Source organism: Portunus trituberculatus, unplaced genomic scaffold (assembly GCF_017591435.1).
Source record: "Portunus trituberculatus isolate SZX2019 unplaced genomic scaffold, ASM1759143v1 PGA_scaffold_219__1_contigs__length_129740, whole genome shotgun sequence".
In the NCBI taxonomy this organism is placed as follows: Eukaryota; Metazoa; Arthropoda; class Malacostraca; order Decapoda; family Portunidae; genus Portunus; species Portunus trituberculatus.
In genome coordinates, this window is record NW_025541387.1 from 905 (window position 1) to 24,261 (window position 23,357).

The 23,357-nt window shown below is 37.5% G+C and overlaps 1 long non-coding RNA gene across 2 annotated transcripts; it reads right to left on the minus strand.

Annotated features, from left to right (window-relative positions):
• Window positions 1–3,183: 3,183 nt before the first annotated feature.
• Window positions 3,184–10,763, minus strand: LOC123500401. 2 transcript variants are annotated; one of them, XR_006673308.1, is made up of 3 exons: window positions 10,629–10,763; window positions 3,682–3,830; window positions 3,184–3,476 (listed from the first exon to the last, which is right to left on the minus strand). It is a non-coding gene; the product is annotated as an uncharacterized LOC123500401 (long non-coding RNA). The 2 variants fall into 2 exon arrangements; XR_006673307.1 differs by lacking the exon at window positions 10,629–10,763 and having other exon boundaries at window positions 3,682–4,607.
• Between the last annotated feature and the right edge of the window lie 12,594 nt (window positions 10,764–23,357).

Consider the following 23,357-nt stretch of genomic DNA (forward strand, 5'->3'; position numbering starts at 1 on the left):
TGTACTTAGTGGAATTCGAACCTACGCATGGAGGTCTGCCCAATCACACGCTCACCAGCTTATCCACTACGCCACCGTTCTTCTGAGGGACGCATCTCTGCTGGTTTGGTCTCCCTTTTTGATGGTAAATGTAAATCCATCTTTTTCTTATCACGCCTTGCACTCCCTTCTCAAGGCGTATGGCACGGTTCTTCGCATTCGACTTGGTTATAATAAGGACTTTCCGTGTAATCGCTGCTATGTGACGTTTCTGTCATGTCTGCTATGTGACGTTTCTGTCTTTTGGCTTTTGAATGTGTAGCACCTCTTCCCCTTGCCGGCTTTAAGACCGAACTTCTCCACTCATATAATGTTTCAGACAGTGACATAGACTATACCCAAAATGTTTTTAACAACTATTTAGATAATTCAGTTCCAGAAGTCCGCCAGATACCGCCTCCACGTTAGTTTGTGGCATACTACAGAAATGGGCTTGGGAATTTCATCCATGCCTCCCGGTACTTTGTCAAGGAAATTGGCACAAATCCTGATGGAAATCTGAAGAAGTACGATAAGGGGATGCTAGTGCAGGCCAAGGATGTCATGCACGCGAGGATGTTGAAACATCTCACACGCCCTACTGACAGCATGTTTAAGACTGTCGTGTCTGCAAGTTGCACGATCTTGTAGCGGATGGATGGATGGATGGATTTTAAGTTTAGGCGCCGCAACATCAACGGTCATATGGCGCCGCTACGATATTTTATTTATACTGTAGTTTATAAAAATTAAATCAATTACAAACCAATAAAATCAAAAGTCTCTAGAAACACTAAAACTACAATAAAATTAAATGAAACATTAAAAACACGTATAATAAAAGGAAATAAAATTTACACATTGGGGAGAAAACCAGCTTCTCCCAGGTACTTGTAAACGTCATGGCCTGGGGCCAGACATGCTGGTCCCACCACCTGTGAGATATAATAGACACCGCTATCTCTACCGCGACACCGGCAGAGGTAGCGGTATCGTAACTCGATCAAACTAGGGCACTCTACCAGCAGGTGCTGCACGCTGAGCGGCACAAGGCAGTCTTCACAGTAAGGCTGAGGGTCTCTGGTCAACAGTTACCTTTGTGTTAGGTACGTGTGACCAATGCGAAGTCGCGCCAATAAAGTCTGTGATCCCGGACATGGGAGTATGTCCACTGAGGGATAGTTGAAGTAGTGATCTCGCCCATTTTCGAGGTTGCGACCCCCGTTAGCCATCTCCTCTGCCATAATGCTGCAACCGCCACATAAATAGAGTGAAATACATCTCGAAATGGAACAGGGGCAGAAGATGAAGCGCGACTCGCTGCCTCTTTAGCGAGGCGATCTGCATGTTCATTCCCGGGAACACCTACGTGACCAGGGACCCAACAGAACCCAACACGATATCCTCTTTTGGTAAGTAGATAGAGCCACTCCAGGGCTGATAAAACTAGTGGGCTAAGAGAAATAAAAGAAGATAGAGCAGTGAGAGCACTGCGAGAGTCACTAAAAATTGTAAAAGATTAAACCGCAGAGTTAAAATGATCTGTAAAGATAGGACTATGGCAGACAGCTCCGCGGTAAAAACGGATGGCACTGAAGAAAGACTGCTAGACCGATAAAAAAAGAGGGGAAAACCACACTAAATCCAACGTCTGCGTCGGATTTGGAACCATCAGTAAAAAAGGGAGTATCATCAGAATGGGTAAAAAAGTGTTCTAAAAACCATGAGTGCGACAGAGCTGGTGGAAAATCTTTCTTGCCATCAATGGTAGGAGGGCATAATGACACAGCAGGAAGCTGCCAATAACCAACTCGTGGGAGCCGGAAAGAGAGGACAGGAGTGGGGTCGATCGATAGGTCCGCCATAAGATTTACCACTCGAAGGCCAAAAGGCTTAGGTAGGTTTGGTCGAGTGACATATGCCTGCGAACGCGAGTCCCACAACATTGACAGACAAGGGGCAGAATCGGGAAGACGGTGGGTGCGAAACCAACACCGGAGCATCGAAGACTAGCACCGGAGGTCGAGCGGCCAGAAACCGAAATGCACCCGTAGCCAAGCGGACCCCAGCATGGTGTACGAGGTCAAGCGTGCGTAGTCGTGCATCCGTTGCGGATGAATAGATCTCACAGCCGTACTCCAGCTTTGGAAGTATAAGTGTACGGTGAAGAAGCAGCAAAGCGTCCCTGTCCGCACCCCAAAAGGTGTGACTTAAAACGCGAAGAAGGGATAGTGCCGTCCTGGAAGGATCTTGTTGTGTCCCTAATCTTAAAGACTGCTTTATGGGTTCAAGGGAACGCCTCTAATTTTTTTTTATAAATTTTACTTAATTATATTATTTACAACATTTACACTGTACGACCCTTACGACAACAAATAGAACCACGAAAACCACGAAATTTTAATCACTCTCATCACGCAAGATCCACATTCAAATACCTCAAATTCTGCCACATTATATCTTGAACTCAAATTCATTTTACACACAATAACTTCATTGCTAACAACATTTTTTTCTTCACTTAAACTTCTTCTAGTGTTCCAGATTTCTTCACAATATTTCCGTTATCCAACTCAAATCACGCAATTTAAATTCAAAGATAAGATACATCCTAACACACCCTACAATTACCTTCCAATAAAAATAACACCTTACACAACCTATACATAACCATTTTTCCTTTATCAAAATATGACACCATCATTTTCTGTGACTGCATTACAACTGTCTGGCTACACTTACTGGTCTTGAGATAAGCGGCGCGCCCATTTTGACCATCTGGTCTGACAGCTCTCTCTTGCTGTCTTCTCTCGCCTTCTCCTTGGCGTTCTCGGCTTCTCTCTTTCTCGCACTCTAGTTCTCTGACTCTCTGTCTCTTACACCTCTTAATATAGATGCGTTACTTGACTTCTCGTTTATATAATTTTACTTCCGGCGACCTTTGATTACTACCAGATATGGGGAGAAGGTTCCAGAAGCTTCTTGTAATCTACTGCTCGTCTTGGGCTGTGTTTGTCTTGTCATGACTCACCGCCTCTTGTTCTCCTCGGTGGTCACGGGACTTCTTATCTATCAAATTAGTGATAGCGTCTTATAATCTTGGTACCTGCTTTCGTGTCTGCCATGTTTCTTCATTTATTATTTTCCTTCTTACTTCCATCTTTATCTCTTCATTCTTGCTGTCTTCTTCCTTACGTATTTCATTTCTTATCGATATCATGTCACAACAATGCCCCTCCTCAAGATCGTGCGTCCTCACACGATTGTTAACTTGGTTGCGGGTCGTTATCTCATCCGGGGATGTGGTGTGGGTTGGGAAGGCCTGCTCCCAGCTGCTGGAACCAGGGGAGTCCTAGATATGGCCCTCGCCCACGCTCGTGACACCTGGTTGACCCCTCTGCCAGCCGTATCATCCAGGTCCCAGGAGACTGATGCTTTTATCAGGAACTGTAGATTATCTTTCATTGTGTAGAGACAAGGTACCCATCATTAAATGCTGAGAAGGCGTGTATTAGCAATATTCTTAAGTTTGTGGAGAAACAAAATATAAGATTCAATTTGACCAGTAAGATAAATTAACCATGAATCATATTTTTCCATATATTCGCCAGCAGTTTCTTTCAAATTATTCTCAATATTCATATATGCAGTCAGAACACTTACAACTACAAGGAAAGAATGAAGGGAGATCATCCTTTCCACATCATAAAAGGTGTCGGCTGGAATTTCTCTAAAGTAGTAAGTAGTAGCCAAGTTAGTAATGCAGTCACTCCTACTTATCAGCCTTGAGTCAACTCGTCTATCTTTACTCTCTTGGGAAAATAAACATATCAATTTGCTCTCAAATAAAATATAAAAGGGAACAACAATACACTTTTAGAAACATGTACATCATCATTGTTTTCATCACATCATGACCTAACCCTGAACTACTGCAATGGATTTATTGACCAACATCAATCTTTCTCGTGTAAAAAATGACTTCTTATTATATTTTGACACAACTTTTTTCATTTCATGTTCTTTCTGAATCATCTTAAGGGGCAAATTCTGATTTTTAAATAAACGACAATGATTGTTAATAAGTTAAGCACACCGATCTCTAATTTCAAGATAACATGAAACCATTTTGTTTTGTTTTATCTTTGTCTTGCTTTATCAAATACCACACTATAACAGATAACCAATTAATTCTGAGTTTGTGTTGCGTGCAACATTCCTTTCTTCGACAAATCAAATTTTTTTTTTTATCTGATAATTACACTTTTTTAACAGTACTACTACTGGACGAAAATATCTATAACACGAGCTCATATAATCTTACAAAGATACATAATTTCCCATTCAATATCCACATGAATTTAGGTGTCATAGTCAGTCATCAAGGAACTAATCGCCGTAAGGTAAGCCGTAAGGTATCTATCTGATAAGGGAACACTATAACCTTCCACGGTCGAGTACAACTAAAATTTTGCTCATGACTCATTATCGCATCTTGCTCACAATATAATGACTTGAAATATGTTTCTTTTCTCATCTTACTCATCATCAGACATTTCAGTGAATTATCTTTTGTATAGTTATCCGTAATGTTATAAGCAATTACTCTTTCTTGTTTCACCTCATAAACTTTCTATATCTCATTTATCTGTGCTTCTAAATATCTGTATTTAATCTGTAAGCAGTGTTTCCTATCCCTTGGGCTAACATACCTTATCTCCCTTATACGTCGCTGACTGATTGCTGTGTGTCCCTCTTTAACTATCAGGCACTACAATATCTATCATACACTTTCACTGATTTCACTCTCTTATTAAATTTGCTACCTTAATTCCTCCTCTTATACAATATCATAACAAAATCTTCAAAGATAAACCGAAATATATTTTTTTAACCATTATACTGCTACCACATTTTCATAATAAGTGTGCCATGTATTTGTGTATCGCGTTTCTCTGCTACATTTCAGCTCTACAACAACAAGAAATTTCGGTTTCAAATATACACACAAACTCTAACTCTAAACTCTTCAGTTTTCCCTCTTCGGACCTTACTGATATGTTTCTGATATTCCTTCCATCCTTCCTCATTAATCACCATATTCTTATCTGACCTATTTGACCTTCACCCCCTTCACACTTCAAAATTTTATATCTTGTGTTCTCATCAACCCTACATAACATTTTTCACATAACATTTTTCAACTTTTTTTTCCAGCTTAATAACGATATAATTTAGCAAACACATATCGCACGATAACTCAACATTTATCTATTTAATCAAGTTCCAGTGACATATAATAAATTTCCCTTTTTTATCTCATAAAATTCCTCAACATTTTTTTCCAGTGCAATAACGATATCATTTAGCAAACACATATCGCACGATATCTGAACATTTATCTATCTAATCAACTTCCAGTGACATACAATAAATTTCCCTTTTATTTATACTTGCAATAATTTATTTTTGTATCTTTATGACTTCGATATTTTCTGTATTGTTCTTTTTATTCCTTTTCATTTGCTATATTTAGCATTTGAATTGTTTTATTTTTTATTTGTGTTTGTGGGCCCACTTCTTCATAACTATAATCCTTGTGTTGTATACGTTCAAAACTCTTTCACACCTGGGTACTTTTTGAAAAGAACATCTGAGGCGTCCCCTATCGTTCCGAATCGGCTCATCCCCAGATAGGAATTACAAAATTATCCTTCGCATGTTCCTCTCTCCTTCTTAAACAATATTAACACCTAGACAGAGTACCTTGTACACTGCCATGCCCTTAGGCCAGCAGGAGGTGTGCAAGTTCGCTAGGCACACGCGTATACAAGGATCATTCACCATTGCCTGACGCATCAGTTCCCGGGAGTTAAATAATGCAAATTTACATTTATCTCGCAACATCTTGCCTTATCAAATTCAACTTGAGCATGCGTGACATAAACTAATCAATTCAGAAGGCACACCTGTATGTTTTACACTTTTTACATCTCTTATTTCATGGTTACTCTATTTTGATTTCCTTTCTCACCCTTCCAATATTTTACCTTCTTTATCCTCATTATTTTTCGTTTAACTATCTGAAGTTGTTTCTATACGTCTCAATTATACGTTACCCATTTTTCTTCTACCGCACAATAATTTCCCTTCCTTTCATGATATGATTTCATTCAACTGCAACTGCTTTTTATCTAATTTTCTCCTAGTATGTATTTAATTTCCCCCATACAATTTCCACATTTTTTTTTTACGAATATCCTTTTTCATACTTCATTTTAACATATTTTCACCATACCCATATATATTTCAACATACTCACCACTACCAAGATACTTATTTCTCTTTCTTCACTATTTCAGTACCACTATCAACATCTGAGTTTCACCATATTTTCATGCATGGATCTGTATTCAATATACCCACAGTTATCAATATACTACCTCAATATATTCACTATTTGCAATATACTGATTTCACAATTTCTTCATCCCCACCAATCTATTCATTCACTATACTCAAAAATATTAATACTCACATTTCGATATCTCTTCATGCAGAATTCAATATCTCATTATACAGTACTCATAATGATCTCCATTGCAGCATGTCCAAATATATATTCATATCTATATTTCACAATATTCAACATTCATCTCTCTTCATTTCTGCATGGATTAATCTATATTTCACATCAATATTTCACTATATTCAAGATTCATTTTCCTTCATTTCTGCATGCATCAATCTCTATTTCACATCAATATTTCATTATGTCCAAGATTCATCTCCCGTCATGCTTCAACTATGATATCCTCACAATTACCAATATTCTCGCTTTATCCTAATTTTTTCATGCATGAAATACACACAGCTATCAAGATACTCATCTCACTAGTACTGCAAGCCTCAGCCTATATTCTCAACATTTTATATTCACAACATATATGTCTCAATATATCTCCAATATATATTCACTATACTCATTTTCCTCATTCTTCAAATATATATATCACTATATTCATTATCGTCAGCTTCAAATATATCCTCACTATACTCATTATCTGCATGCTTCACTCTAATTACTCAAATTTTTCACCTTACCACATTTTCTACACATATTCACTTCACATCATATATGCATGCTTCAATATACACTCACTATATTCACGTCACCATATCATTCTCAACATATTAATTTCACCATATATCCATGCTTCATTTCATATACCCAATATATTTAGTTCACCAATATTCTCAATATTCCCTTTTCACTATATAACCATGCTGCAAATATATATCAACTATGTTCATGCCACCATATCATTCTCAGTACAATAATTTCACCATATATGCATGCTTCAATATACTCAATAGATCCAATTATTCTCAATATTTCACTATATCATGCTGCAACATATAGTCACTGTACTCATTATCCTCATATATACTCACTTTTATGCATGCCTCAATATACTCAATATATTCAAATACTCCCAATATTTCACTCTCAATATTTCACTATATCATGCTGCAATACATACTCACTTTATTCATTATCCTCAGATATACTCACTATTATGCATGCCTCAATATACTCACTATACCCAAATACTCTCAATATTCTACACTAAATATTCCACTATATCATGCTGCAATATATACTCACTATATTCAATGTCATGTCACCACACCATTCTCATAATAAATTCACCACATCATATATGCATGCTTCAGTATACTCAATATATTTACTTCCACAAATATCCTCAATATTTCCATCTCACTATTTTTTCATGCTACACCATATGTGTTCAAGATGATAATCTCACTATATACTCTTACATCACCATATTTTCATGCTTCCGACTTCTCATTTACTTGTTTCATTATTTTTCATGCACTACCTTTATACCCACTATACTCACACTTTTCACTATATCCATCTCACTGTTTCTTTCTCCATCATTCCTATTCTCCAATAATCACCTTTCATGCAGCATTCATCAATTTATATTTTCACTACCCTTTTTCATGCACCAATCTATCTTTCTCTGATTTTCAAATAATACCTTTCACACCATATTCCATTATTCATGTTTTTCTACATAAGATAACCTCATTATAACACATTTCTCGCCTTTGAATATACTTCATTCCGATGTCAGCTTCAGCCATTAATATAATTTTTTTCTATTTCGGGTATGTTAGATTTAGCCTGTGACCACTACAAGGATTTCTGACGTTATCTAGAATTTTCACCGCCATCGTTCTTATCAAGATACTCTTCCAAACCCTGATAATTCTTCGCAAATAATTATCCCAAAGTTTAACGAAAATAAACGCGGGATGTGGGCCAGTTAAGCAGTACGTTCTTCTAATGCCTCGCTCTCAACTAATTTAAATATAGACACTTCTCGCTGTTAAATGTCGGTGCTTATGGTGATTTTTAAGAACTCTTTCACCTCAACTTGTTAATACCTATTCCTCTGCTTACGTTACTCTTAAACATTCTCTATCACATACAAACGTTCTTTACAATAAAATGATCAACACATCAATATAATCAACATGTTTATTATCTTTCGTGAAATATAATAATAATTTCATTAACATTTATCTACCTTTTTATACTCATTTTGTTATTACATATGGTTAAGTTCTTCATTTACATACTTAATCACTCTGCAATTTTTTGTATTACTTATTAACACAATAGAGACTGTAGTGGTCACTTAGCTACCTTTCCATCAACTCATATTCGTCACAGAGATAATCTCGTGAGTCAGGGTCCAGCCAGTATTCCTTCAGGCACATGGTCTGGCACTGTTCCAACAGTGTTACCTGACTCTCGCCTTCCCTGTACTTTACACTGACATCCATATCTTAACTTCCCCCCTTTTATCCCTATGTTTCATAATACATGGCTGATCATTTTCTTGGTGCATGAATGAACATTTTCTTTTGTTCTCACCTCCAGGATTTCTTTCTACTTCTGGTCATCTTATCAGCTGAGTTTATCTATGGCTTATCAAGGCCTTACATCACTCCTACGCTTCCGCGTCTCTCCCAGGTTTCCACACAACATATATTAACCCATATAATTCCCATATTTCTTCCTTCAATTTATTCACGAACATTGCCACTATCGTCTCTGCGCATACCAACACGTTAAATTTCAAATATTTTTTTTTCTTCATCAAAATAGTTACCTCAGCTGTTGTCTGATCTTTACTCAGCGTGACTCACGCTTGCTTCACCCTCCCAAAATGTCAGCATTCCTTCCATTTGCTCGTTTTATAGCATAACTACTATAACTACTTCATATATATTGTTCCTTTTTCTCTCTATAAATATGATATTCATGTTTACCAATATTTCTGCTTCATGAAAACCTCCCCTTACAATTTTCTACTACCTAACTTTCTGGTACCTGTGTTCTTTACTCTGGTTCAATCTAATTTATCCTACCGTCTACAAGCTGACAACATTCTTATCTTTTACCAATTATGATGAAACATCTAAGAGTTGCTACCACACCTGTGTTTGATATGTATGTTTCCTTGTATGTTTCTACTATCCCTTGCTTGTATGCCGCTGGTGAAACAAAAAAAGAAGCCATATTTCTCTTATCACAATAGCAATATAATCATCAAACACATTTCATGACGTTTTTTTTATTTTTTATTCAGAGCAAGATGGTTACGCAATCAAGTAATTTGATTATGAATTTTATGGCAATATTATCCCTTATGACAACAACTTGCGAGCAACACAGACGCAGAACGAGTAACTTAAATGACCTTCAACAATATTCTGCTGTGACAAAGATTTCTCACGACCATTTCAGTATACCATCAAAATTTTGCAGATGACTCAAAATACGAAATTACAACATCCATTGCAACAATTCAGTACACTCATATAACATATGCCACACAATAATTTTCACGATTTTAATCTCTGGTAATGAATCCAAAAAGACATCTAATTTATCAAGTTATGCAATATTTATCTTCGCAATATTATCAATTGCAAAGATATCCCACCGTTGTCACCAGTTGTCGTGTATGCAAGTTGCACGATCTTGTTGCGTCCCTAATCTTAAAGACTTCTTTGTGGGTTCAAGGGAACGCCTCTAAGTTATATATATATATATATATATATATATATATATATATATATATATATATATATATATATATATATATATATAAACTTTACTTAATTATATTATTTACAACATTTACACTTTACGACCCTTACGACAACAAATAGAACCACGAAAACCACGAAATTTTAATCATTCTCTTCACGCAAGATCCACCTTCAAATACCTCAAATTCTGCCACATTATATCTTGAACTCAAATTCATTATACACACAATAACTTCATTGCTAACAACATTTCTCTCTTCACTTAAACTTCTAGTGTTCCAGATTTCTTCACAATATTTCCGTTATCCAACTAAGATACATCCTAATACACCCTACAATTTACCTTCCAATAAAAAATAACACCTTGCACCTATACATAACCATTTTTCCTTTATCAGAATATGACACCAACATTTTATGTGACTGCATTACAACTGTCTGGCTACACTTACTGGAGATAAGCGGCGTGCCCATTTTGACCCTCTGGTCTGACGGCTCTCTCTTGCTGTCTTCTCTCGCCTTCTCCTTGGCGTTCTCGGCTTCTCTCTCTCTCTCTCTCTCTCTCTCTCTCTCGAGTTCTCTGACTCTCTGTCTCTTACACCTCTTAATATACACGCGTTACTTGACTTCTCGTCCATATCATTTTACTTCCGGCGACTTTTGATTACTACCAGATATGGGGAGAAGGTTCTAGAAGCTTCTTCTTGTAATCTACTTCTCGTCTCCGGCTGTGTTTATCTTGTCATGACTCACCGCCTCGTTCCCCTCGGTGGCCACGGGACTTCTTATCTATCAAATTAGTGATAGCGTCTTATAACTTCGGTACCTGCTTTCGTGTCTCTCATGTTTCTTCATTTATTATTTTCCTTCTTACTTCCATCTTCATCTCTTCATTCTTGCTGTCTTCTTCCTTACGTATTTCATTTCTTATCGATATCATGTCACAACAAGAACGTAAATGCTCATCTCACCTTTAATTAAAGTGTGTACATTCGGGATCTTTATGAATTTCTTGAGGAGGAAATACTGGCTATGTGTCCTAGCTCACTCCAAAATGTGACTAAAATGAGGAATTCCTCCAACATGGTCCTTCCCCCCTTCTTTGGTTCCATCCTTCCTGACCGTGTTCATATTGTTCCTCTCAATCTTAGGGTGAGGCGTTTTGTTTCCCGCCCTCTTCAGTGTTTTTCATGCCATGAATACGGTCACGGTAAAAGCTCCTGCAGGGAAGCTTCTCGATGCGGTAATTGCTCAGCACTAGACTCGTATTCTAAGGAGCATTGCAATGCTGCTGCTTATCTTTTTCCATTCCCGTGATGCTCAACAGGTACGTTCCAGGCAATGCATCAGGTATCGCCTGGAACAGGATTTTCTACAGCTTGTTAATGTCAGTTTATTACCCTCGGTAGTGCTCGCCGTGAACTCCTTTATCGCCAGAAGAACGGTACTGGTGCAACATCCTATGCTTGATTAGCCGCTCACTCACCAGTTGAGTCTACAGGTCCGAAGACATCTGCTACCTCTCACTCTCTTGTGGGTGGTGGTTATGCCGTTCGTTTATCCAACAGGTATGCCCTTTTATCTGATGATCCAGCTGAGTCATCTGAAAGATGCAATGAAAATCCTCCTGCCTTGACCAAAGTGACCATGTTGCGGATGTACATTCTTTTCCTGTATCACCTAAGCCTCCGAAGGGACTGACCAAGCGGCACCGCGGTTCTGCGTAGTCGATAGATTTAGCTCAGCCGAATCAATCTAAGATTTCTCCTGGTGCACATGACCGAGAGTCTTCCAGGGACCGCTCTGCAATGGTAGCACCAACGGTTTCTGTTTAATCTTCTGAGACACTCTGTATCTCAGATTGGGCTTCTTGTAAAGATGGTCTTAGCTTGGAGATAACCGATGGTATTATTATCACAGCTGTCCCTCGTGGACCCACTGTGGCGAAAAGTGCAGCGGAGTCTGACTCTCGTCCTCCGGTGACAGGTAGGAATTGTGATAATTCACATAACTCACCGGTAAGACGAAAGGCTGAGGTCTAAAAACCCGGCACATCTCGTCGGTTAATTATTTCTAGTCAGGTGAGTCACGGGGAGACCCTTCAAAAAGCTTGCCCGTCCACTGTACCTAAACAGTCATCTTCAAGCTTCTACAGTGGAACTGTAGAGGCCTTTGCGCCTCGTGGGGGGAACTCCGAGCTTTACTGTCGGAGTTCTATCCATCCTGTGTCGCTCTATAAGAGACTATGCTTGTTGGTAGTTCTTATTCTAGTCCTCCTGGCTATCGTGCCTTTTATAGCACTCCTTTCCCTGAACAGGGCCACCACGGTGGTACAGCTATCCTAATCCGCCAGGATATACCTATTGTCTCCTTTAAACTTAGTTCTTCTCTTCAAGTAGTTGCAGTCAAAGTCTTTCTGGGACGGTCCTACATTATTTGCAGTGTCTATCTCCCTCCTCAGGTTCTTGCCCCAAGAGGAGATCTTGATGGCCTAGTGTGTGAGCTGACTCTGCCTTTCCTTTTGTTGGAAGATTTTAACTGCTGTCACCCTTTCTGGGATGAAGGTGCTAGCAATCCTCGTGGAGTTTGAACCGCTTCGTTTATTGAGGATGGGGGATTGAAGGTTTAAAATTTTCGGGATTTTACACATTTCCACAGTCCAACTAGGACTTTTACAGCTATCGATCTTTCTATTTGTACATATAATTCTTTTCTTGATTTTATTCGGCGGGTCCTACCTGATTTGTACGGTAGTGACCACTTTCAAATTTCAATGGAATCTGTAAACTCTGAGCCACAGTCCTGCCCCCCACGCTGGATTTTAGACAAGGCAGATTGGCTGCGATTCACAGACAAATTTTATTCTATTTCATTTTATTATATGTATTTTAATATTTTGTTAAGTCTTATTTTTTTTAGCTATTTTAATTGTATTGTTTGTAACTGTTTTTATTTTTTTTTCTAACTATTTTGTCCTAATTGTATTATAGTAGCGGCCCCAAATGACCTTAGATGTTGCGGCGCCTAGCAAAAAATCCAAATCCAAATCCAAATCCATTGCATAATGCCTTGAACTAACACTATTTATGATATCATCAATATATGAATCCCCTGCAGTTATTTTAGAGGCTAACGGTAAATCATCGTTCCGTTCTGCAGTTATACGAAGGACCAGCATAGCATTAGATCTTGAGAGTTTATCTCCAAATGTGACGAAGAGTCTTTAACTTATAATGACTAGATTCTCTGTCCACATTAAAGTTCCTACATAGCAATTTGTGGGTGTGCATATCATCTTCAGAAACTTTTATAGTATTGTACATTTTCTTAATATCCCGAACTACACCTATTTCTTCTTCTCTGAATCTTAATAATATTCCAACTAAGTTATTCATAACGTCATGTCCCTTTCCAAGCAGGTTATTTAGAGTTACTCCTTTATAGGATGCTGCAGCATTTAATACTATTATGATCGGGGTTGGGATGTAATCTGCTTTGTAAACTTCATGATGAGGTGGACAAAATATTGGACCCTTATAATTCAGCATTTCTTCCTTCGCTAACTCCTCAACTACTCCTCTATCCAACATATCTTGAATTTGTTCGTGATAGTTTGCACACTGGGCTCCTTCCGTCTTTCTCTCTTCCTGAATAGATAAAATTCCCTTTCTCGAACATCCTCCATATTTTGGAATGCATTCTTTTCCCAAACGTTCACATAAGAAATATTGTTCCACCAATTTGCCCACATTAGGTTTACTCGTGAAATTCCAATCTGTTGCGTTATTACAACTTACATGATTAATTTACACATGACACTTTTTTCCATCTTCCTGATAATCTATTCTTCCCCTTATACATAATCCAAACTCATTAGACATCAACTGAACATTATCTATTGCTTTTATGACCTGTGGCATTAGAGTACATTATCAGATCCTATCAGTAGCTCTATACGCCTTTCAGGCTTTTCAATATCTTTCTCCTGTACTTCATGTTTCTTAGCAACTTTCGACAGATTCACTTGTTGATGAGCCATAGTTATTTCACACTTCAATAACTTTTTCTTTCCCTGCTTTATCTCTTAAGGATATTTCATAGACAAGATTCTCGAACTCCTCACCAACCTTTGTCATAGACAGCGTTGAGTTCTAATTTCTAAGCCATTCTAAAAGTGATGCGACTGATGTTACTTCCATCAACTTATAAAGTAGGGACAGAAGTAACTCCACTAACTACAAATCCAGTCATCAAAAATGCACATTTCCTACTCAAATGATTAATCGTGACATCAACTGTAGAAGACAGTGCACTGTTAAATAAGAGGTCCAAAATTGAAGATGGTGCTTCCCACATACTACTATATTTAGTTTTACTCTGCGAGCAAATTTCTTCTCACATTCCCTGGACAGATGTCCCTTTTTAAGACAAGAATAACAAATCCCGTTTTGCCTTTAAAAATCCATTTGATTTTCAGTTCTCCATTACTTGAATGCTCTACAGTCTTGCATCTCATGAGATTCACTATCATGGACAGGGCATTATTTCTTGTTTTTCGGATCACCATTAGATTTTGCTACCCGAGATCTGCCTTGATACTCTCCTTTCGTTACTCAAAATAAACTGCTTAAACATTCTGACATTTGCTTTAGAGCTTTTCCTGTCCCACAGTTAAGTCTTATAGATTCAAACACATCACTTTTTTGTAGACTCTTTTTCCACAGTATGTAATGCTACCTTTGTAGTACAGCTTTTTTTTCTGAAATCATCTTGTAAACATTCTAAAGCCTTCCTGTGACCTGTCAAGAATGTAACCAAATTCTTAAACTTGTCTGTCTGCAATTCTTGTACATTAATAGCCCATTTTTTTTTTTCAACAGCAAGGGTAGTAATCTCTCTACTTGAGTCAAAACAGTAGTATTCTCCAGTTCTTTTGTCAGTTTTAAATTACTGACATCCAGCCATACCTTCTCTATTGTATTGATTAGACTGATTAACTTTCTATCCTCCTCATCTTTTAATGGCTTACATGACCTTATATCTCTCAAAATTGCATCAATCAACTTTCCTTTGTGACCATGCACATCATGTAACCTTTCCTACATCCTTTCATAATCATCTGAGTCTTCAACCAGTCTGCTAGGTTTCCCTTCCAATGATATACTGAGTACATAGGGGTCCTCTCCATGTTGTGACACAACTAGCCTTTCAAAATTTCTAAGAAAAGAGGGAAATGCTCTAACTGACCCATTAAATTTTGGAGGTTCAAGTTTTTTTTTTTCTCAAGTACAGTGCATTTTTTTTAGTTTCTAATTCCCTTATATATTCCTCATATTATTCACAATATTTATAATTTTTAAAACTTTGTAACAAATTTTCATTGACCTCATCAACTTGTTTAAAACACTTACAAACCCCTTCATACAATACGTGTAGAGTTTCAGTTGACTTTCCCCTCTTTTGTGCATCCTTGAAGAGTCCAACCTTCTTGCTTAATCTCCTCTTGGCGGTGGCACGGTCCCTCTTCAGTTGATCCTTGGCTGCTCTGCGATATTGCTGAATTGTAGTGTGAAATAATAGATGTGACGGGGCTGCTTTGGCGTATCTTTATTGAACGGCAAGGCAGGCAGCCCTGACCCATTTATCATTTCACACTACAATATCATTCAGCAATATGACCGCCCACTCCGAGCCATGAACACACTGCAACCGACTTCGCAGCAGAATATCCCTATCTGCTATAAATCTTCCTGCCACGTCCTTCACTATGGAGGCTATTGTCTGACTGTCTGACTGCAACGCCTTCCTGCCCTAGCACATGGCTGTCTTCGTGCACAGCTATATCCGTATTGCCCAAAGGATATGAAGTGTAACTTTCTCGGAATTGCTTAACAAAAAACTACCTCTTCGGTATTTTAGTCCAGATTCCACTTCATTATAATATACAATACCCCATAGCACATCCTAATACCAAATCCTTCGCTTTAACACAACCTGCACTGATGTATCATATCAACCAATCACATGGCTACACCCCTCTCACTGAAATTTGAAACACCCAAGAAAACAATACAATACAACACAATTGTAAACTTACAAAATACACATAATAATAATACAATACAACAAATAGTACATAATCATAATAAAATAGCAATGTACACTTGTCTAGATAACAAAAATATTCATCTTTTATGCTGATACATTATTTTGCTGTATATATTTTCATCAAACGGTCTTTTATTCTCAAACAACGGACTATTATCCCTCGCTTTAGATTAATTAAATGAAGATCCAAGTGGATATGATGAAACTTGTCCTTTTTAGGAAGCATTTTTTAATAGTTCCTGCAAGTCTTTCAGAAGAGAAAATGCTTGGGAAACATGAATTCCTTAATGATACGGCTTGTTCTAATTTGCAAAAGATTGTACAAAATTTGGTATCTTGCTATTAAACCTGTAGAACTCCCAGTAACATGTTTTTGTATCTTGTAAATTTGTCGACGGGGGGTGGGGGTGGGATGCAAGGAGTAGAACAAGGCAGAAGCAAGAAGCGCCTCACAAAAGGATTTACAGAGATTATTGTGTATACAGGTAAAAAAAAAAAAAAAAAGGTTTGGCAGTGTCCAAAACGGGACAACTTGAGTTTTCAATGGATGCAAAAACAATATTGATATAGGTTGAATATATTTTTAAGTCCAAAATTAGAGTATCACATTAAAAAATGCAATGTTTGGATGGAATTACAAAGTAATTGATTAATAATGGTATTTCATTAATATAAGCATCTGGAATAGTGAGCTATGAACCAAGTCTTGATTTTGGTGTCATCCAAGGTGGGATGTTCCATGATCTTTATTTATTATATGTTTTGCCTTTTCTCCTTTTTTAAACTAAATAATAATGAACGAATGTTGAGAAAACAGTATTGCATATGGAAAGTTGGGAGTGACAGAAATATATGTTAAGGTAATGAAAAATATGTTTGGTCTTAAAGATATTTCACCAAAGCTCAGTCATAGCCCGTTCATGTTTTCTACTGTAATAGACAGGCTGACTGTTGATATCGGAAAAAAAAATATACAATATGATGTTTGCACTCGTTGTAATGATTTCTTCTTAGAGCAGGGAAACAGTGGGATGAAATTTGAAGTGGGAAATATGGACAAACAAATTAATATTTCCAAGGTTGCGCATTGAAGAGAAGAAGGTAATAGCTAAAGAAAGTTTGATGATTCTAGTTTTCGCTAGCGGGTAATAAAGAATATGGTAATGCAAATATGGACAATATACAAGCTGGATGAAATGCCCTGATAACGGTAAAATATAAACAAAAAAGAAAGCTATATAGTTGTGTGTTTTTGTAAAGATGAGGCGAGGTAAAATAAGAAACATAGACATCACGGAGACATAATATAGATTGTTTACTAATCCGTTATCAATAGTTTTAAGTTTTGTACTAAACTTAATGATTCAAAGAAACAAAGAGAAAACGGAATCATTGGAGAAAGGCAAAAACAACACATGATACCATTAATGAAAAGGGATGAAAATATTTACCTCAACAATAATTACGCCACTTTTACATGAAGGTGTGCTAGGAAGTTTTTTTTTTTTTTTCTTTTTTAGCACGTACAAATTTATGTAAGTACAGAGGAAGATATTACACACTACTGATAAATGATCAAATATTAAATAAATGCTGGAATGGTAATGGATGATTGAATAACCTCAGATGGTTGATTGAGAGACCAAACAGTGAGCTGAAAATCATGTAAACGTGGCGATTGCGTCCAGAAAATTGAATAAATAACTGGAAAATAATAGTAGTAATAATAAACATAATAATAATAATAATAATAATAATAATAATAATAATAATAACAACAACAACAACAACAACAACAACAACAACAACAATAATAATAATAATAATAATAATAATAATGATAACAATAATAATGATAGTTAGTTAGGAGACATACTTACATAGCAACTCTCTCTCCCTGTGGGCAAAGTTTCAAGGCGGTATGTGGTAGGATTCCTACCACATACCGCCTTGAAACTTTGCCATTTATCGAGTGGTTTAAAATTACCTACATGTCACCATGATACCCGAGTTCTAGGTGGTTACACTAAAGATGCGCTTGAGTGGTGTTATGGACCCTAAGGCCGGGAGCACACTAGCGACTCTGTGGCGCCACAAAGCCACAGCATCTTGTGGCGGGGATGTGGTCTCCAATAGGTTTCCATTGTTTTCGAGTTTTGCCGCACACACTAGCGACTGTGGCTAGCGACTGTGGTTCTCTGTTGCTCATCCCCACCACAGGCGTGGTGTGGCGTTGTCGCCGGGCCCGCGCACACTAGCAACAGTGGTTGTTCACGCCACTCGCCACTCTCAGTCAGTCAGGGTGGGCACGTGCTTGGGTACACACCCCTTGTTCATTAAAACTTTCTTGAGACATCCTGAAGTAGTTCAAGAATTTTGCACTGTCTGCTCTTGTCACCCATTATGGTGTAAAATTGTCCATTAGTCAGCCTTGATGCAGTAATTGAGTGCATCCACAGTGCTCTCTGTCGACGACGACAACGGCGGCGCCGCAGAGGCAGCAGTAATGTAAGTGTTTCATCTTCGGAGTCCATGCTGAAACTGAGATCTCGAAGGGTGGGGACGTGTCTCAGCGTTGTGGTCGCCACGTCGCCTCACCAGAGTCTTCCGTCACTCTGTGGTCGCCACAAGTGGTCGCCGCATCGTGTCGCCAGTGTGCTCTAAACACGACCACATCGTGTCGACGCGACATCCCGCTAGTGTGCTCCTTGCCTAATATGGGTGCCACTATAAATAAAATTGCCATTGCGCCACTAATGGGTGTAAGCATAACAGAGCGTGTCACATATATTTTTTATGCCTACAGTTGCTATAAGTAATAACATAAAATAAATAAATAAATAAATAAAAGCTATGAATATGTCAGAAGGGCAAATATCAGCTATGCGAATGGTTAGAAGTGCAAATAGAAGCTGCGAACACATCACAAAGACACATATAAGCTATGAAGGTAACAAAAGTGCACAACTAAGCTATGAAGACGTAGGAAATGCATAAATAAGCTATGAAGACGATATAGTCCTGAAAAACCATGTAATATTAACAAACATATTTGAAAAAGTACACATAAATTTACATGTAAAAACATGCATTTTTGAACGGTAAAAAAAAAAAATAAATAAATAAATAAATAAATAAACAAATAAAAATAAATAAATAATAATAATAATAATATTAATTATGATAATAATAATAATAATAATAATAATAATAATAATAATAATAATGATAATATTAATAACAATAATAATAATAATAATAATAATAATAATAATAATAATAATAATAATAAATTAAAGCACCATAAGCCGCACAAAATAATGAAAATATCCTTTCTGGCTAAATATAAGATTGAAAAAAAAAAATGTATCCAAGGGACAGTGCGATAGAGGCATCTATATAACAACAAAAAGTACATAACACGAACACTCCTATTATCACTGCTATAAGAGTGAGTAGGAGGAACAAGAGTACAAGAGACAGGTGGAGGCTGGGGAAAGAAACAAAAGACCTAGGGGCCTGATCCTTCTAAATCCGGTTAACAAGGACGATTTACAAAAAAAAAAAAAAAAAAAAAAAAAAAAAAAAATATATATATATATATATATATATATATATATATATATATATATATATATATATATATATATATATATATATATATATCGCAATAAAAGTTGCCAGTAACAAGGAACAAGAGTACGAGAGCCAGGTGGAAGCTGGGAAAAGAAACAAAAGACCTAGGGGCCTAATCCCTAATCTCTCGCATGATCCTATTAATACATTGTAAGGTTCATCTTTGGGAAGGCTTTTGAGTGTTTCTAGAGGGCTGATAAAGAAAGTCTTGAGGCATTACGGAACATCAGAGTGGCTGACGAAGCTGGTTGATCTTCATGAGGTTACCTTTTTATAAAGTTATGATTGATTGGTCTTTGAATGCGTTCGAGGTTAAGTCTGGTGTAATTCAAGGTGGGATTTTGTCTCCCTTCTTGGTTATTAGTTATAAATTGTGTGATAAGGAAAATGCCCGAAGAAACAAATATTGGAGTTTTATGGATGGATAAGCGTAAGTTTGAATTATGCACATGCAGAGAGTATTGGATTGCTTGGTGAGAAAGGGAAAGAAAGTTGGAAGGGAAATAGTAAACTGTTCTAAGACTGAAATTACAAATATGAATATTGTAAATGCGAGATATTGCTTAGTTGATGGAAATGTTGTGAAGCAAGTGGAAAGGTTCAACTATCTTGATATTGTGTTGTCTATTAATGGTTCTTTGAAAGAGGATTTGAAGGAAAAAAAAAAAGGCTAATCAAGCGAAAGGAGTGTTGAAAGCGATTTGATTTTTTTTTTTTCGATCCATGCAAAAATCTAAATTTATAAAGCAAGGGCCAAACCTAATTTAATCTATGGACGTGAATCATAGTATAGTATGGTGACAATATATATATATATATATATATATATATATATATATATATATATATATATATATATATATATATATATATATATATATATATATATATATATATATATATATATATATATATATATATATATATATATATATATATATATTTTTTTTTTTTTTTATTAACTAGTCTTCGTAGGATTCTTGAAGTAAAGTGGAGGCATAAGGTTTCAAAAAAAAAAAAAAAAAACGTAGAAAAATAACATGGGTACAACCAATAGATGACTTTATTAGATTGTCACAATGGAAATGGCTATGTCACGTTTACAGAAAGGAGGGAGAGATTGTGAAGGGAACTCCAGGATGGTAATTGAGAGGAAGTTTCTGCTACTTCTACTATGTTAATATTGCTACTGTTACTATTAATATTGCTACTACTACTTCTACTACTACTACTACTACTACTACTACTACTACTACTACTACTACTACTACTACTACTACTACTACTACTACTACTACTACTACTACTACTACTACTACTACTACTATTTCTTTATGAAGGGAAGAGAGCCAGCCAAGGGAAAAAAAAATGTCCACTTGAGTGCAAGCTCTCTACAAGGGGAAAAACGTCAGCTAAAATTAGGGAAGAAATGCCTCGATATCTCCCTCTTACACGAAGAAAAGTCGTAGGAAGTCGAGAATACAGATACAGGGAGGGAGTTTCTGAGTTTACCAGTGAAAGGCAAGAATGATTGAGAGTACTGGTTAACTCTTGCATTAGGTTGTTGAACAGAACTGGGATGAGAAGAAGAAGAAAGCTTTGTGCAACGAGGCCGCAGGAGGAGGGGAGGCATGCCGTTCAGTAGAACAGTTAGCATGAAAATAGCGTTAAAAGATATAAAGAAATACAACATTTCGGCGGTAAGAACGAGGCTGAAGACCGTTAGTCAGAGGAAGGGAGTTGGAGAGACCAGCTTTTGATTCCACTGTATCTAGTAAAACTGTGACTGGAACCACCCTAAACATGCACAAAGTATTCCATAAGGTGGCCGACAAAGCTTTTATATAGAATAAGCAGTTAGAAGGACGAAAAAAAAAATAGCAGAGGCACTTCAGAATGCCTGACTAAAAATACTAAAACTACAATAAATTAAATAAAACATTAAAATACATATACAAAAATTAAATGATATTCACAGATTGAGGAGGATGCCAGCTTCTCCCAAAAACCTAAAAACATCATGGCCATGGGCCAGGCACGCTGGTCCGAGGACCTTAGATAGATAATATACACCGCTATCTCTACTGCGGCACCGGTAGAGATACCGGTGTCGTAAGTCCATCAAACAAGGGCACTCCACCTGCAGGTGCCGCACCGTAAGTGGCACCAGGCAATCATCACAGTAGGGTCGAGGGTGCCTGATGAACAGGTATCTTTGCGTAAGGTACGTATGACCTATTCACAGTCGCGTTAATAATGTCTATTTACAGCGGTCGTGGATATGGGCGTATGTCCAATGATGGAAGTGTTGATCTCTTCCATTTTTGAGGTGGCGAACCCCGTTTACCACATATTCTGCCGAATTGTAGCAACCGCCAAATGAATACACTGAAATACCTCTCGAAACGGGACAGGTGCAGGGGGTGGAGCGCGTCTTGCTGCCTTTTCAGCAATGCGTTCTGCAGATTCATTCCCGGGAACACCAACATGACCAGTAACCCAGCAGAACCCAACACGATATCCTTTTTTGGTAAACAAATATAGCTAATCCAAAGCTGATAAAACCAATAGGTTAAGAAAAATAATAAAGAAGGGATCAGTAAGAATACTGGGATAATTATTAAATATTGTAAAAAACGAAACTGGGAGAGTGAAAATTATCTGTAAAGCAAGGAGTATGGCAGAGAGCTCCGCAGTAAAGACAGATAGCACTAAAGGAAGGCTACCGGACCGGTAGGATGGAAAAAACACATTGACCCAACACCTGCATCGGATTTGGAACCTTCATTAAAGACAGAGATGGCATCATAATGGGAAGAGTAGTGTTCTAAAAACCGTGTGTGGGACAGAGTTGGCGGGAAACTCTTCTTGGCATCCATAGTAGGAGGACATAACGAGGCATCAAGAAGTTGCCAATAACCAACTTGAGGGAGTCGGAAAGAATAGACAGGAGTGGGAATGATAGCTAAATCCGCCATGAGAGAGACGACTCGAAGACCAAAAGGTTTAGGGAGACTAGGTCGAGTGGCATACGCTTGCGAACGCGAGTCCCGCAATATTGACACAAAAAGGGACAGAGTCAGGAAGACGGTGGGTGCTAAACCAACAACGGACCAGCAAAGACTAGCGTCGGAGGTCGACCGGCCAGAAATCAGCATCCACTAGTAGGCTAGGAATTGGAGATGTCCGAAATGCACCCGTAGCCAAGCGGACCGCAACATAATACACGGAGTCAAGCCCGTGTAGCCGTGCATCCGTTGCAGATGAGTTGATCTTACAAACATATTCCAGCTTGGGAAGTATAAGTGTACGATTAAGAAGCAATTGTGTGTCCCTTTCTGCGCCCCCAAAAGGTGTGATTTAAAACCCAAAGAAAGGATAATACCTTCCTACAAGACGCCTTGAAAGAAGGGAAATGGGGATCCCAGGTCAGACGG